The sequence below is a fragment of the Pogonomyrmex barbatus genome, unplaced genomic scaffold (genome assembly GCF_055798465.1).
Source record: "Pogonomyrmex barbatus isolate J1 unplaced genomic scaffold, ASM5579846v1 scaffold2, whole genome shotgun sequence".
Lineage (NCBI taxonomy): Eukaryota > Metazoa > Arthropoda > Insecta > Hymenoptera > Formicidae > Pogonomyrmex > Pogonomyrmex barbatus.
Genome location: NW_028297116.1, coordinates 4,225,086 through 4,237,856, shown reverse-complemented (window position 1 = coordinate 4,237,856; position 12,771 = coordinate 4,225,086). Strand labels below are relative to the sequence as shown.

General features: G+C 24.5%; 1 long non-coding RNA gene across 1 annotated transcript; it reads right to left on the bottom strand.

Annotated features, from left to right (window-relative positions):
• Positions 1-26: 26 nt before the first annotated feature.
• Positions 27-12,629, bottom strand: LOC148936588 (uncharacterized). Its single transcript, XR_016139069.1, has 3 exons — positions 12,473-12,629; positions 2,052-2,185; positions 27-1,285 (listed from the first exon to the last, which is right to left on the bottom strand). It is a non-coding gene; the product is annotated as an uncharacterized LOC148936588 (long non-coding RNA).
• Between the last annotated feature and the right edge of the window lie 142 nt (positions 12,630-12,771).

The following is a 12,771-nucleotide window of genomic DNA, read 5'->3' as shown; positions in this document are numbered from 1 at the left end:
CTTTAATTTTTTGTATTCTTTAATTATTCTTATAATTAAATATAAAATTAAATAAATTTAATTTTATTAATAATAAATACATACTCAGTAATTTGAAGAATGTAATAATATATAACATATATAACAAGTAATAAATAACATATATAATAAACCAAACAAAAACATTTTATTTTCTTATGTAGATAAAATATAATTTTATATTATAACATGACATATAAATGCATTATCTTCACGCAGTATACATGATGCAGCACTTCTTCTTTTATTACTCTTCGATTAATAAGAATACCTATATCAATGAAGTTTAAAAAGTTCGGATAAAAAGTACCATAAAAAGCGGGTAAAAGTATCGCGTGACATTTCTTGAACACATAAGTGCAATACATTACATATATTGCACTTTGCACGATTATTATTAGTGATTACTTGTGAGAAACGTGATTACTTGTATTTTTAAGAAAAAACTTTAGAAGGAGGACAACGAAGTCCAAGAAGTTTCTTGCCAAGGGAAAAAAGGAAGAAAGAGAAAAGATTTCTATGGCAGTTTACGTAATATAGTTCTCCAATATAGAGAAATCGATATGATAATATAATTAAATGTGATTTTGATAAAAATTGTGTAACGTGCGAAAGACTATTTCGTTATCGCATTTCTTACATCAATTATAACATATATAATATATAACATATATAATATATAACATATATATATATATATATATATGTATATATACATATATGAAAAGAAAAGCGAAATAAAAGAAAAGATAAACATCAAAAGAAATTAATTAACTTCATTTCATCAATCAATTGATGTAATGTTCGAAATAGAATTAATTAAAAGAAAGTAATGTTGTAGAATAAGAATAATTTGAAATACAAATTTTAATGTTATATAAGGCATCCGCGATTCTTCATCTGTATCTTTTATATCCAATTTTTATTTGTCAAATTTCTTATTATTCTTATTAATATTTATGATTATTGTTTTATTATACTACGCACTGAATTACCGATATACCAATTACGATTTACTATTGTTATTCAATTAAAGATTATATGAATACAAAAGACTACAGAATAACACATAATCGTACAAATTGATTTGCATTTAACAAAAACAATTTTCATATTTTAACATAGTTAAGCATACATAAAATCATGCAACACTTTCACTCGAAAGGCATCCGCAACGTATCAAAGAAAAGATTTCAAGCGAGAGTTCTATACATCCACATAAAAGAAGGTGTCAGGTTGTCCTCGTCTTGCTTTAAATGTATCAAGACTGGAAAAAAGAAAAAGTTTTATGTTAATATATCTCACTTTTGCGAATAAAAGTGTTTAAAAAGAAACAGAGTTTTTTTTTAAACACTTGTAATCTTATACTTTATATAGCCCATTCTCTAGTATTATCATGTACATTGTGATTTGTGTGACTGTCATTAAATGAAATTCGTTTGGTCTGTGCATTTCTTGGGCAAGAAAAATTTTAAGAGTACAAAAAATATTTCAAATAATTCAAGAATTTTAGGAATTGTAAAGAATGTTTTCAAGAATTTTAAAAAGTTCAAATTTTTTAATATAATTATTTTGCAAGAATTAAATAAATTTAATATTATTTCTGAGAATGATTCTTATACATTTATTTCAATTTCGTATCGACTTTCTTATAAAGGTATTGTAACATCTAGATATTTCGATAAATGTATTGAGATTGAGTTTGATAGCGTCAATTGTTTATTGCAAAAGTATCTTTATACTTCTGATTGAAGTAATCTATAATGGACATGTTTGGAGAGACATAATTTACGTATATCTCAATGTCCAGCGAGCTCCTTGAAACAAAAAAAAAGATGATTATCTACTCTACGAATACAAAAGTCATTGATAACAATAAATATGCTACTCATCTTCGATGAAGTAAGTAGGCCTCCGTCTAATCCGAAATATATAGTAAACAGACTTTAACGGACTTTAAACAGTGACACTGGTCGCAAACGGAGAACGAAAGTGACGGTTGAAGAAATCAGCCTACGGCTGCGAACTCTTACTTTCTCGCTTCCGCTTTCCCCGACGTTTCTTCTGATCTCAAGATCTCAGCAGCAGCATCTCCCACCAAGTTTCTTTTCTTGTTAAGCTCATTTTACACGATCCATTAGGTCATTATATACAAGGCAACAGATTTCTGAGAATTAGAAATTAATAATTAATATAATTAAATATACAGACCGTTCGCATAATATTTAATTAAAAAAGTACATCTTGAAATTTAGAATTATGTGATCTCTCCGAGCGCTTCTATGCTTTTCTCTTTTGAGATGTAATATAATTTTATTATGGAAAATGATAAGGATCTCTGATTTACTATCAACCAACGATAATAATAGGCTAAGAGATTTCTAAATAGCGGCTGACATTACGTAATTAACCTGAAATTCTTCAATCATTTATATAACTTGATATTTTTCTTTTATGCGTTTATTAAAAAGTTTCTTCTTGGAAGATTGCGTGAGAATAATTAGATAGAATTTCAATTTAATGATAGACTGAGGCTGGGCTATTTCATCAATTTCAACCTTAAAGCAATATGAAAATTTGTAGAAAAATGATATGTGTCTTTGCAATGATGTGCTTACAATTATGTTACACAAACACCACTGCTTCTTGAAAATATAAGCATGATCTTCCAATGTCGAATATATATTGTCAAAAAACATAAACATTATTATTAGTTCCTCGACGAAAAAGATTCGCTTTATCCTAGCATCTATCTAGCACCTATAGCTCAGGAAATCAAGAAAAGCATACGGTAAATAAAGAATTTCAAATTTATCTTCTAAAGTAAATTTAGTTAATTAAGAATATTTTAATAATTATTATTGCAGCTTATTATTATTGCAAATAATTTTAGTCTATTAACCAATTGTAACATATATATTTAAATAACATATATATATATAACATATATATTTTAATTTAAATAATTAATAAACTTCTGCGTTACAATTACAAATTAAAGCATTTTATTATTATAAAATAAAAAATTAATGTCTATTTTATTATTGCAGATTACTATATGTCAATCGTTAAACACATGAATATATGAATTCTCATGAACGTATGAATTTTCAGAATTGTTGCATTTCTTATTATTTTTATATTATAAAATTATATTAATTTTATAATATAAATTTTAATATATTGTGTCAATTTTCAAAACAAAATCTCTTCCACGTGTTTATAATATGATGACGCATTAGTAATACAATAACGATATGGAACAAAAAGTGTATAAGATATTTTCAACAAATACTTGAATGACAGTATAGAATAATAACGCATAATTATTCGAATAATCGAATGATAACGAAGAAGAATAATACGTAATATCTAATCTTCAAAAGATAAAAAGCCACTTTAATCTACATCAAGATTCGTCATAATACAAAGATCGCTTCATTGTTCATTAAAAATCTTCTTAAATAATTTACAAAAATATAGATTTATATATATATATATATATATATATATATATATATATATATATAAAACATAGCAAAACTCATTTATTTAAAATTAAAAGTATGCTTCCATTAAGGTAAGAATTGATAAAACATCTCAAAATGTAATATTCGAGAAATCCTTTGTTTTCAATCTTTATTCTTCAAAACTTTATCAACGCTTTGCTTTATTAATTTTTTATTCAATAATTTTAAAAATTAAAAAAAAATTAATTTTAATCAAAATTAACAGGCTATGATAATAAGAAATAAAAACACTTTTTATACTATTCATTGCCAAGTTTAAAGTTAAAAACGGCAAGTTTACATACCTAACAGTCAGACCAGCTAATTTTGAATTTGGCTTTCATTCAGCTAGTTGCTATCTATTCTAATGCTACTATTTAAAAACATAATCCAATAAAAGTTTAACAAAATATATAAGATTTCATAATTATTTCTTTTAAATAAATTAATAATTATATTATAAATCTTATTTTATTATAATGTATTACTTTTGTATTAAGAGCTTTTTACCAACTATTAAATATTTCAATCATTTAAAGGAAATCTACTTAAAAAATTAATAATTTCAATAATTTAATAATTTCTTTTAATAATTTCAATTAAAATATGTGTAAAACAGAAGTCAGTTTACAAAAGATCACATACAAGATAGTTTTATATTATTTCTGAAACCGTACAATACAATATTTAATAAAAAATTAATAAATTATATAAAAAACTGATTGAATTTTTTTCTTAACAAGAAAAATAGTTATGTATAATAATTTCTTTAGTACCGTTCTGTTTTTACATCAAGATAGCGTCATTAACGAATGACTCATTACATAAAAAAAGCATGACAAGATACCGAGATAAAAAAGAGAGACACACACACACACACACACACACACACACACACACACACACACACATTCGTATTAAAGTGAATTATTACATCCAAATTGGTCACAATTATGAAAATACATTGTAGCATTATGTGCGCATATTTACATAATTTCTATACAATAATGTGCATACATTTATACAATATATGCATGAATAATCTCTCTCTCTCTCTCTCTCTCTCTCTCTCTCTCTCTCTCTCTTTCTCTCTTTCTCTCTTATTTAAAAGCAATATCTTATACAAGAAAAATTTATTCTACGTTTCAATTTAATATTTTATTAAAAATTATCTTTTCATTATCATTGTTTTTTTATAAAGAAATTCTTTTCGATTATTTAAAAACATTCTATATAAACCGTTTTGACGCAAATTTAGACATGCAATAAATAAAAAAGAAAATCATAAAGCCTAGTTATAGCAAAAAAAATTCGTCTTTTCCGCACGAGGAATAAGATCGCGTGACTATCTTTATGGAGCACATAACTTCAGTTGCTTTCAAAATCACATTTCTACGGTACACCAATCCAGTAATTATGATTTCTCAAGATTTTCATATTACAAATTATAAAAGTAGTTATATTACGTGATTATGCAATATCTTTAGATCATATTCCTAACATTACATCTATTTACAAAAAAAAAAGAAGAAAAAAGTGCTCGTGTAATCCAAGATATGATTGCAAAATCAAAATTTTATTATTTAAAACTATTTTATTATCTTCAATTACATACTATTTCTTAAAAATTAAGATTATTTATATAAATTAACAACATACAATATAATTCATATTAAATTATTTAATATATATAAAAATTTTATCTATCTTTTTATTTGATGAAAATTTGTATTCGATCATGACGCGCGTACACCATATACACAACCATCTTCCATCTACGAAACTTTCTTCAAAGTGAGAGTACTGGTTGATTATAACTGACGATGTATGAAATACGCAAAAGGCGAAAAATTTTATAAAAGGAATATCTAACATTCGATTTCTTTCGAAAAAAAACTTTGTTAATGTGCATTATTCAATTTTACATGTAACATGTAACATGAAGCTATTAATTAAATTAATTTGCTGTCATAAATCAGCTATCATAAATCAGTTTAAGTCAGTATTCAGAGTGAATTATTTTAAAATCATCTTAAGTAATATCTAAAGAAGATAATTTTTAAAGAAAAATCTAAAGAAAAACAGTTCTGTGATTGATTTATGACATCTTAAGATTATATTTAAAATAATTTTAAATTATAAGAACAGATTATGAATATCAATCTTAGATGTTGCATCATGTTTCAGAATATGTACACAGGATTATCATTCATATTTTTTTAATAGTCTCAAAGTCTACAGTTACATCATATAAACATTTTTATCAGAATTAAAAAAAAAGACATAAAAGCGTATAGTTTTAAAATCTAAATGTACATGTAATGTGCGTCACTTTTAATTCCTGCGTTAAGAATTACTTTGGACTTTATAATAAGCAAAAGTTGTTTCTTCAGCCATGAAGATATCACTGTGTATTTGGTATATGAAAATTTTGAAACATCCTGTGTACCAAATATATTTTATATATATATATATATATATGTGTGTTATATATATGTGTAAATATTATCAAAATAATTATTGAAATTATTATTATTGTTTCAAATAATTTAAAAATTTATTAAAAATTAATAACATTTTTGTTTAATTGTAAATGCTAAAAAAATTAAAAAAATAAATAGTTTTTATTTTAATAAAAGGTTATTTTTAAATTTTTTTAAAAAAGACGTATTTAAGAAAGTATTTTAACAATTTTGGGATTAAAACAATTTTTAGTTTTGGAACAATTTAGCAAAGATATTCAATACATTTTTTCGATTATTATAAGACATATTACACATCTAAATAAAAAAATAAAAATGTTCATAACATATTTGTGTACATTATATATCGAAAAAAATCTACTCAATATTTATATTATGTAGATATTTTCAAAAATGTTGTTTACGCTATCTTGTGCTATAAATGTCTACATCGTTTATGAAAACAAACCAGTTATATGTATAACGAGGTTAGTAAAGAACAAATTTTATCCTAGTCTTACATTAATTTTATATAATAAAAAATTAAAAAGCAATAAATTTTATATATCACAAATTTTTATTTATTAGAATGTGTTTTTATTAATAAATCAGTTTATTAGAACAAATTCTTAAATAAATTAAACTATATTTATTAAAATAATATATAATAATTTAAAACATTTTAAAACTTAACTTAAAACATTTAAAGATTTAAATCACTCGATTTAAATCATTCAATTACATTTAAATTTATTTATTATTCATTTTCCAAATTTTCCAAAATTGGCAATAAAAATCTTATTATCTTATTATTAAATCTTATTAGTTAATTTAAAAAATTTAAATCATTTATTAATTTAAATTTATTTTAATAATATAACTCAAAATAAAAAGAAAATAAAAAATTAAATTTTTTATGGAAATATTATTTTTTTTATTAGTAAATCCTTTATTGCAAATTATTTTATTTCAGCACTGCATATGTACTGTAATATTATCATATTAAAAATAAATACATATATAATATTTAATATGCAAATAATAAATATATGCAAATCTAATAAAAAATACTAATTACCATATCTTTATTATATTTTTCTTTTGTAATGATGTATAAGTGAATATTTTTTGTTAAAAAAAATTGAGACAAATTTTTTTATCTACATCTATATTCATAAAAATTATGGTTAACAACAATAAAAATATTAATCATTATATTTTTATTGCTGTTAACCATATATCATCAAATAAATGAACAATGCAAAATAACATAGATTACTCAATTGATAAAACGTAATTAGCACATGTACATTATCAATAGCAGTTGTTGCTGAGTAAAAAGATAAATAGTTGCATATAGTATATTATTCGATCGCATTATATATCATTATTACCTATCTTCTATTTCATAAGTAAAGGCCCGCAATACGGAAATTCAAAAATTGTAAATTTTGGCAAAACAAAAAAAAACCTTATATACGCTATTTTGATTCGTACTTGATTTGTACTTGATTTGTACTTAATTTATTCTAAAGAGTAAAATTAACCCGTTTAACAAAACTTGGCACAGTTTTAATTTGTATTTTATTATTCATCAAAGAAAGAAAGTAGAACAAAATATAAGAAAAACTTTATTTAATATCAGTCGATTAGAAAACTTATTACTTATCACTTATTTAAGGAAATACAAAAAACGTATAAACAAAAACGTATAAACAAGAAAATACTTTCAGTACACTTATATTCATATACGCTACAAAAATTAATAATAAACAAAAAAATACACAACGCACACACACACACACGCGCGCACGCACACGTGTGTGTGTTTTTGTTTTATATATATATATTATATATTTAAATATTCTTTATATTGTTAAAGCTTCACAAGTATTTAAATCTCCAATATTAAGACAATCTGAAATATCATAAAAATATAGTAAGTGGAAAAATAAGCTAATCAATAAATCGCTTACTAATTATTTTTCTAATCACTTTTTTCAAAATTATCATTGAGTTAGATTACATAATATTATATTATTATATTATATTAGAAAATACTACAAAGCAATTATGTGTTATAAAATGTTTTTAATTTTATAAAACGTAATCGCTACTAATTAAAATCAGAATTACTATTTGCTTAATTAAAGCAGAAAATATTATATGATATCTTTTTTTTTAACAAAAATATCTCATAAATCTCATATTACTTCATAAAATATAATAAAACAATAAATTGATACCAGCCAGCTTACACGTTAACAATAGTAACAAAGATCGATTCATGGCAAACAGGATTTTGGTTGCTAAATTTTTGTATAAAATAAATTTAATAAACATATTACCAACTACGTGCCACTTAGTTTAGCAAACTTTCAACATAGTGATTCTATAATAATTCGATATCAAATAATTTTTTTATGTCGATTAAAATTTTTTTTATTATCCCTCCTCCCCCACGCGAATTATATATTGCGAAAAATATCATTTCATCAACCAGGGATCAAACCTGGATCGCCTGCTCTCCGGGCAGGCATCTTATCCATTAAACCACCGAGGCATATTGTAATATTTATCGCAATACTTAGATAAATAATGTGTCGAACATTTGGTTTACGTAAGAATAAACAATATCAAATTTCTATACTCTTTATTAACAAAGGAGAACGTTTCATGAAATAAAAGTAAAAATTTTATACAAATATACATTTAGTTAACAAAAGTAGACATTCACAAGATTTTATATCTTTTTATTCCTTTGTAGAACGTCTTCTATAAAGCTAGAGTTACAGATTATGCGCGATTCGTAATTTATGTCCTTTGATTTCAAAAAAAAAAAAAAAACCGCCTTACCGACGAATTATATGCGAATAATAAATAACAAATAGCGATTCTGAACGAATTTATTATTTATAAATATTCATATAAATAATAAACAAATCTCAAATCACGAATAACACAAGTTACGCATAGTCTGGCTATTTTAGATGCTTATAAAATATATTTTATATTTAATGCTTAAATATAAAAATTCACAATTTATCATATTTTGCTATTTACAATTTAACTTATGATTTACGGACAATTTTATTAATGTGAACCAAGATGCACGTGTCAAATCACAAATTTAATCATAGTACGGTTGCTACTTTTAGAACACTTGTTTACTAGATAGTTCAGTTCATTTGCATTCCAATCCAAAAAGATTTGCAAAGAAATAACGAAATACAGACATGGGCTCGGAAGAACGGAACGGCTGCTCCTTCGAGGGTCAACTGATAAACGTGAATCAAATGCACTGTCTACACCTCGGCACTAGGTCAGCGATAAGGACTCGCTGTGACACCCAGACGTGTGCTAGTTTAGAACTCGATACTTTTGATCGATTCACTACAAAGAAAAATGGAGGAAAATGAGTAAAACAATCAATTAAAGAGAGAGAAAAAGGAGGAGAGAAAGAAAGAAGGAAGGATTCGTCGACCATGAACCTTAAGGGCTCTCTGTAATACAAATAACCCTAGAGACACCACGGCGAAAGATCCAATAGGATAGTAGAAAGAAAGATTTGCCGAGTAAAAAGAAAGATTCGCCGATTTATTCGGCGACCATGAACCTTAAGGGCCCTCTGTAATACAAATAACCCTAGAGGCACCACGGCGATTAGTGAGAAGAATGGAGAAAACAAAAAGCGGTTTCGTGATTACAAGGAGAGGAGGCGAGTTCGTAATGTGTTGCAAATAAATAAAATAAAGGAAAAGAAATAATAAACAAATGAATGTGCTTTACTTTGATGCAGAAAGTCGTTCTCGAAATTGTCAATAAGTTGAAAAGTGTAGTGATCGGCGGGATCACGGGCTTGAAGTTTGCTCGTAAAATTCGCAAACTGACTCTATTTCGTTGGGAGTGATCTGAGTAAATTTAGAGCGACTGAGTGGACTGATTGAAAACAACTTCGTGTGTGATTAAATAGAACTATGCTGATCAAAGGAAAAAGAGTGTTGCTCTGACTGAATGAAGCGAAGTAGTGCTCTGCGTGCCTTTAAGGACGCATTTTATATTTATATATATATATATATATTATATATATTATATATATTATATATATATTATATAAAACCAGAGAAATAGTAATTTTTCAATTGTAATTTTGACGCATAGTAATGCTAAATGTAATATTAATGTAATACTAATGTAATACTAAATACAAATTAATACAAATCAACTAGTTAGTCATAATTCGCGCAATTTGATTTTTTTAAAAAACCGATAACGAATTGGCATGTATAATGAATGTGAATTCGATAAACATGCTTTTTCATTTGTTATTCATGAATCTCATATGAATCACAAACTAAATCGCAAGCACAAATCGCACATAATCCAATTTAAATGAATAAAAAGATTAGAAATGTACAATTTTCATTCCTATATAATAATTCATAAATAATAAGTCAATGTAAATCAATGTAGCTTAATCACTTTATTTTATATATGTTTATCTTTGTAGAAAATTTTATTTGTTTTATATATTAAAGCCTTTATGAAAATAAAAGCTTACAAAACTCTTATGCTTAGATATCTTTGCGATTTTACAACATAATATTATAAAATAACTTTGCACAACTGCGCATTTTTAAAACATGTATTTAAGATATTATAGATTGACGTCGATGTATAAAAAAAATTAATTAATATACAAACAGAATAAATTAAATAGCACATTTTTAAATGTAGCATTTATTTAAAACCGTAGTTTGTATGTAATTAATTCCAATGATATTTGTGATTGTATAATTGATCGTGATTATACGAAAAATTATGATTAACACACATTTCTTATGCAACAGCTAAAAACTGAATTAAAAAAACTTTGATAATAATATAAAAAACACATGTTTAAAAAAGTTGATCTTTTAGAGAGCGAAACGTTTACTTGTATTTCATATTAAGTTCAAATGGTACATAAGTGACAAGATTAACATTTATTTATTTATTATTGTAAATATACATATTATATGTATCTATGTTACTTATATATGGTACTTTAAGAATATAATTTTGCAATATTTATGATAAAAACAATCTTCGTTAATAAATGAAACATATAATAAAAGATATGCAAATATTTAATATTTTTGTTGCTTGCAATTTTTATTTGTCACTGTTTTTATTCCTCCAAGATTTACGGGAAAATATACTAAAAATATGAAAGTACAACATTAACGAATCTCGATAATGGCACCAATTAATTTTATTGATATAAGGTCAAAAATTATAAGATAAAACATAATATACATTATTCAATCAACAGTTGCCAACTTATAAATATTTTTACTACATATATGAAAAATATACGCAGTTTTATCAATTTCTGATTTTTAAATTGAAAAATGTTAAATTTGTTATTCTTTTTACAGCATTTAGTCGTACAAAATCCATTGTATATCTTGCAATTGATTTAACAAGATGCATGTAACAACTTTGATGAAATATATTTGATTTGATAAAATGTATGTAACAGCTATAATAAACTAGAGATAATGAGCAAGAAAAGATGAAGATGCGAAACGTTGAAACTGCTAGAATGATGCGAGATCGTTGCAGCTGGATAAAAACTGAATGCAGTACAAGAAGCGATTGCGTGTTCGGAAATTGTGGCATACTTTGAGAAATCCACATTTATTTATGTTTTATCTTTTTTATTCCTTTTTTTTTCGAAAAAATGGAAAAAATGAAATGACGTATGCAACTAAAAAAAACAAATTAGTGAGAAGGAAATATATATCATGTTTTCATTTACATTTTAATATTTATAATATTTTGTTTATTATTTTTCTTATTTAAATTAATCACTTAAATTTCAGATATAGATTGTACTGTAAAGTGTAAAAAAATAAAAAAATTAATTTAACAATAATAAGAATAATAAAGAAACAATTTCATTAATTCATTACTAATTTTCCTTAATTTTATATATATCTATATATGTTGTGTTATATATGTTTCTAATTTATTAAATTTAATAAACTATCATTATAATAATAATAATAATAATAATAAATGAATCATATTATTATAAGAATTTGAAAAATCAAAGAAGACGGAGTAATATCAAGAAAACATATCATTTTCAACACACTTGAGCAACACACTTGTGCAACCGATTATTTATTATTATTATTTCTCAATACTATTGCTTCTTGTACGTAAATCTGCTAAGTCACAAGTGCAAATGAGATTAAAATAAAGGATAATAAAAAACAAAATATCTATAAAAACAAAATATCTATATTGGGCAGATAATATTGAATTTTCGCACATATGAAAGTCGTATTCGTATATATAAAATAACAAATTTTAAATTTTAGAGTTTTATAAAACAGATAGAATATATAAATAATATAACATTTTCATAAAATAAAAATTAATACAGGGTGTTCTAAAATTATGGAAAATTATCGGAAAAAAAATTTAAATTACCTTGACGATTTTAAAGATCTTGAAATATTGGAAAATTGTTCAAAATTCATCGACTTAAACTCTTAAAAATCTAAAAATTTATATCATCTCTAATATATCACTTTCATTTTTTTATCTGTGCTGATTCATAGGTCGCTTATTATTTCATCAAATCCCAACGGTCGATTGCGTATCGCCGAGCGAAATAGTCCAACTCATTCACTGGCGCAAAACACTAATGTAGGAAACGAGAGAACCAGTACCGATGTCAGTGGAAGTCGAAGACAGTGGAAGTCGTAGAGAGGGCCGCGCGGGAGAAG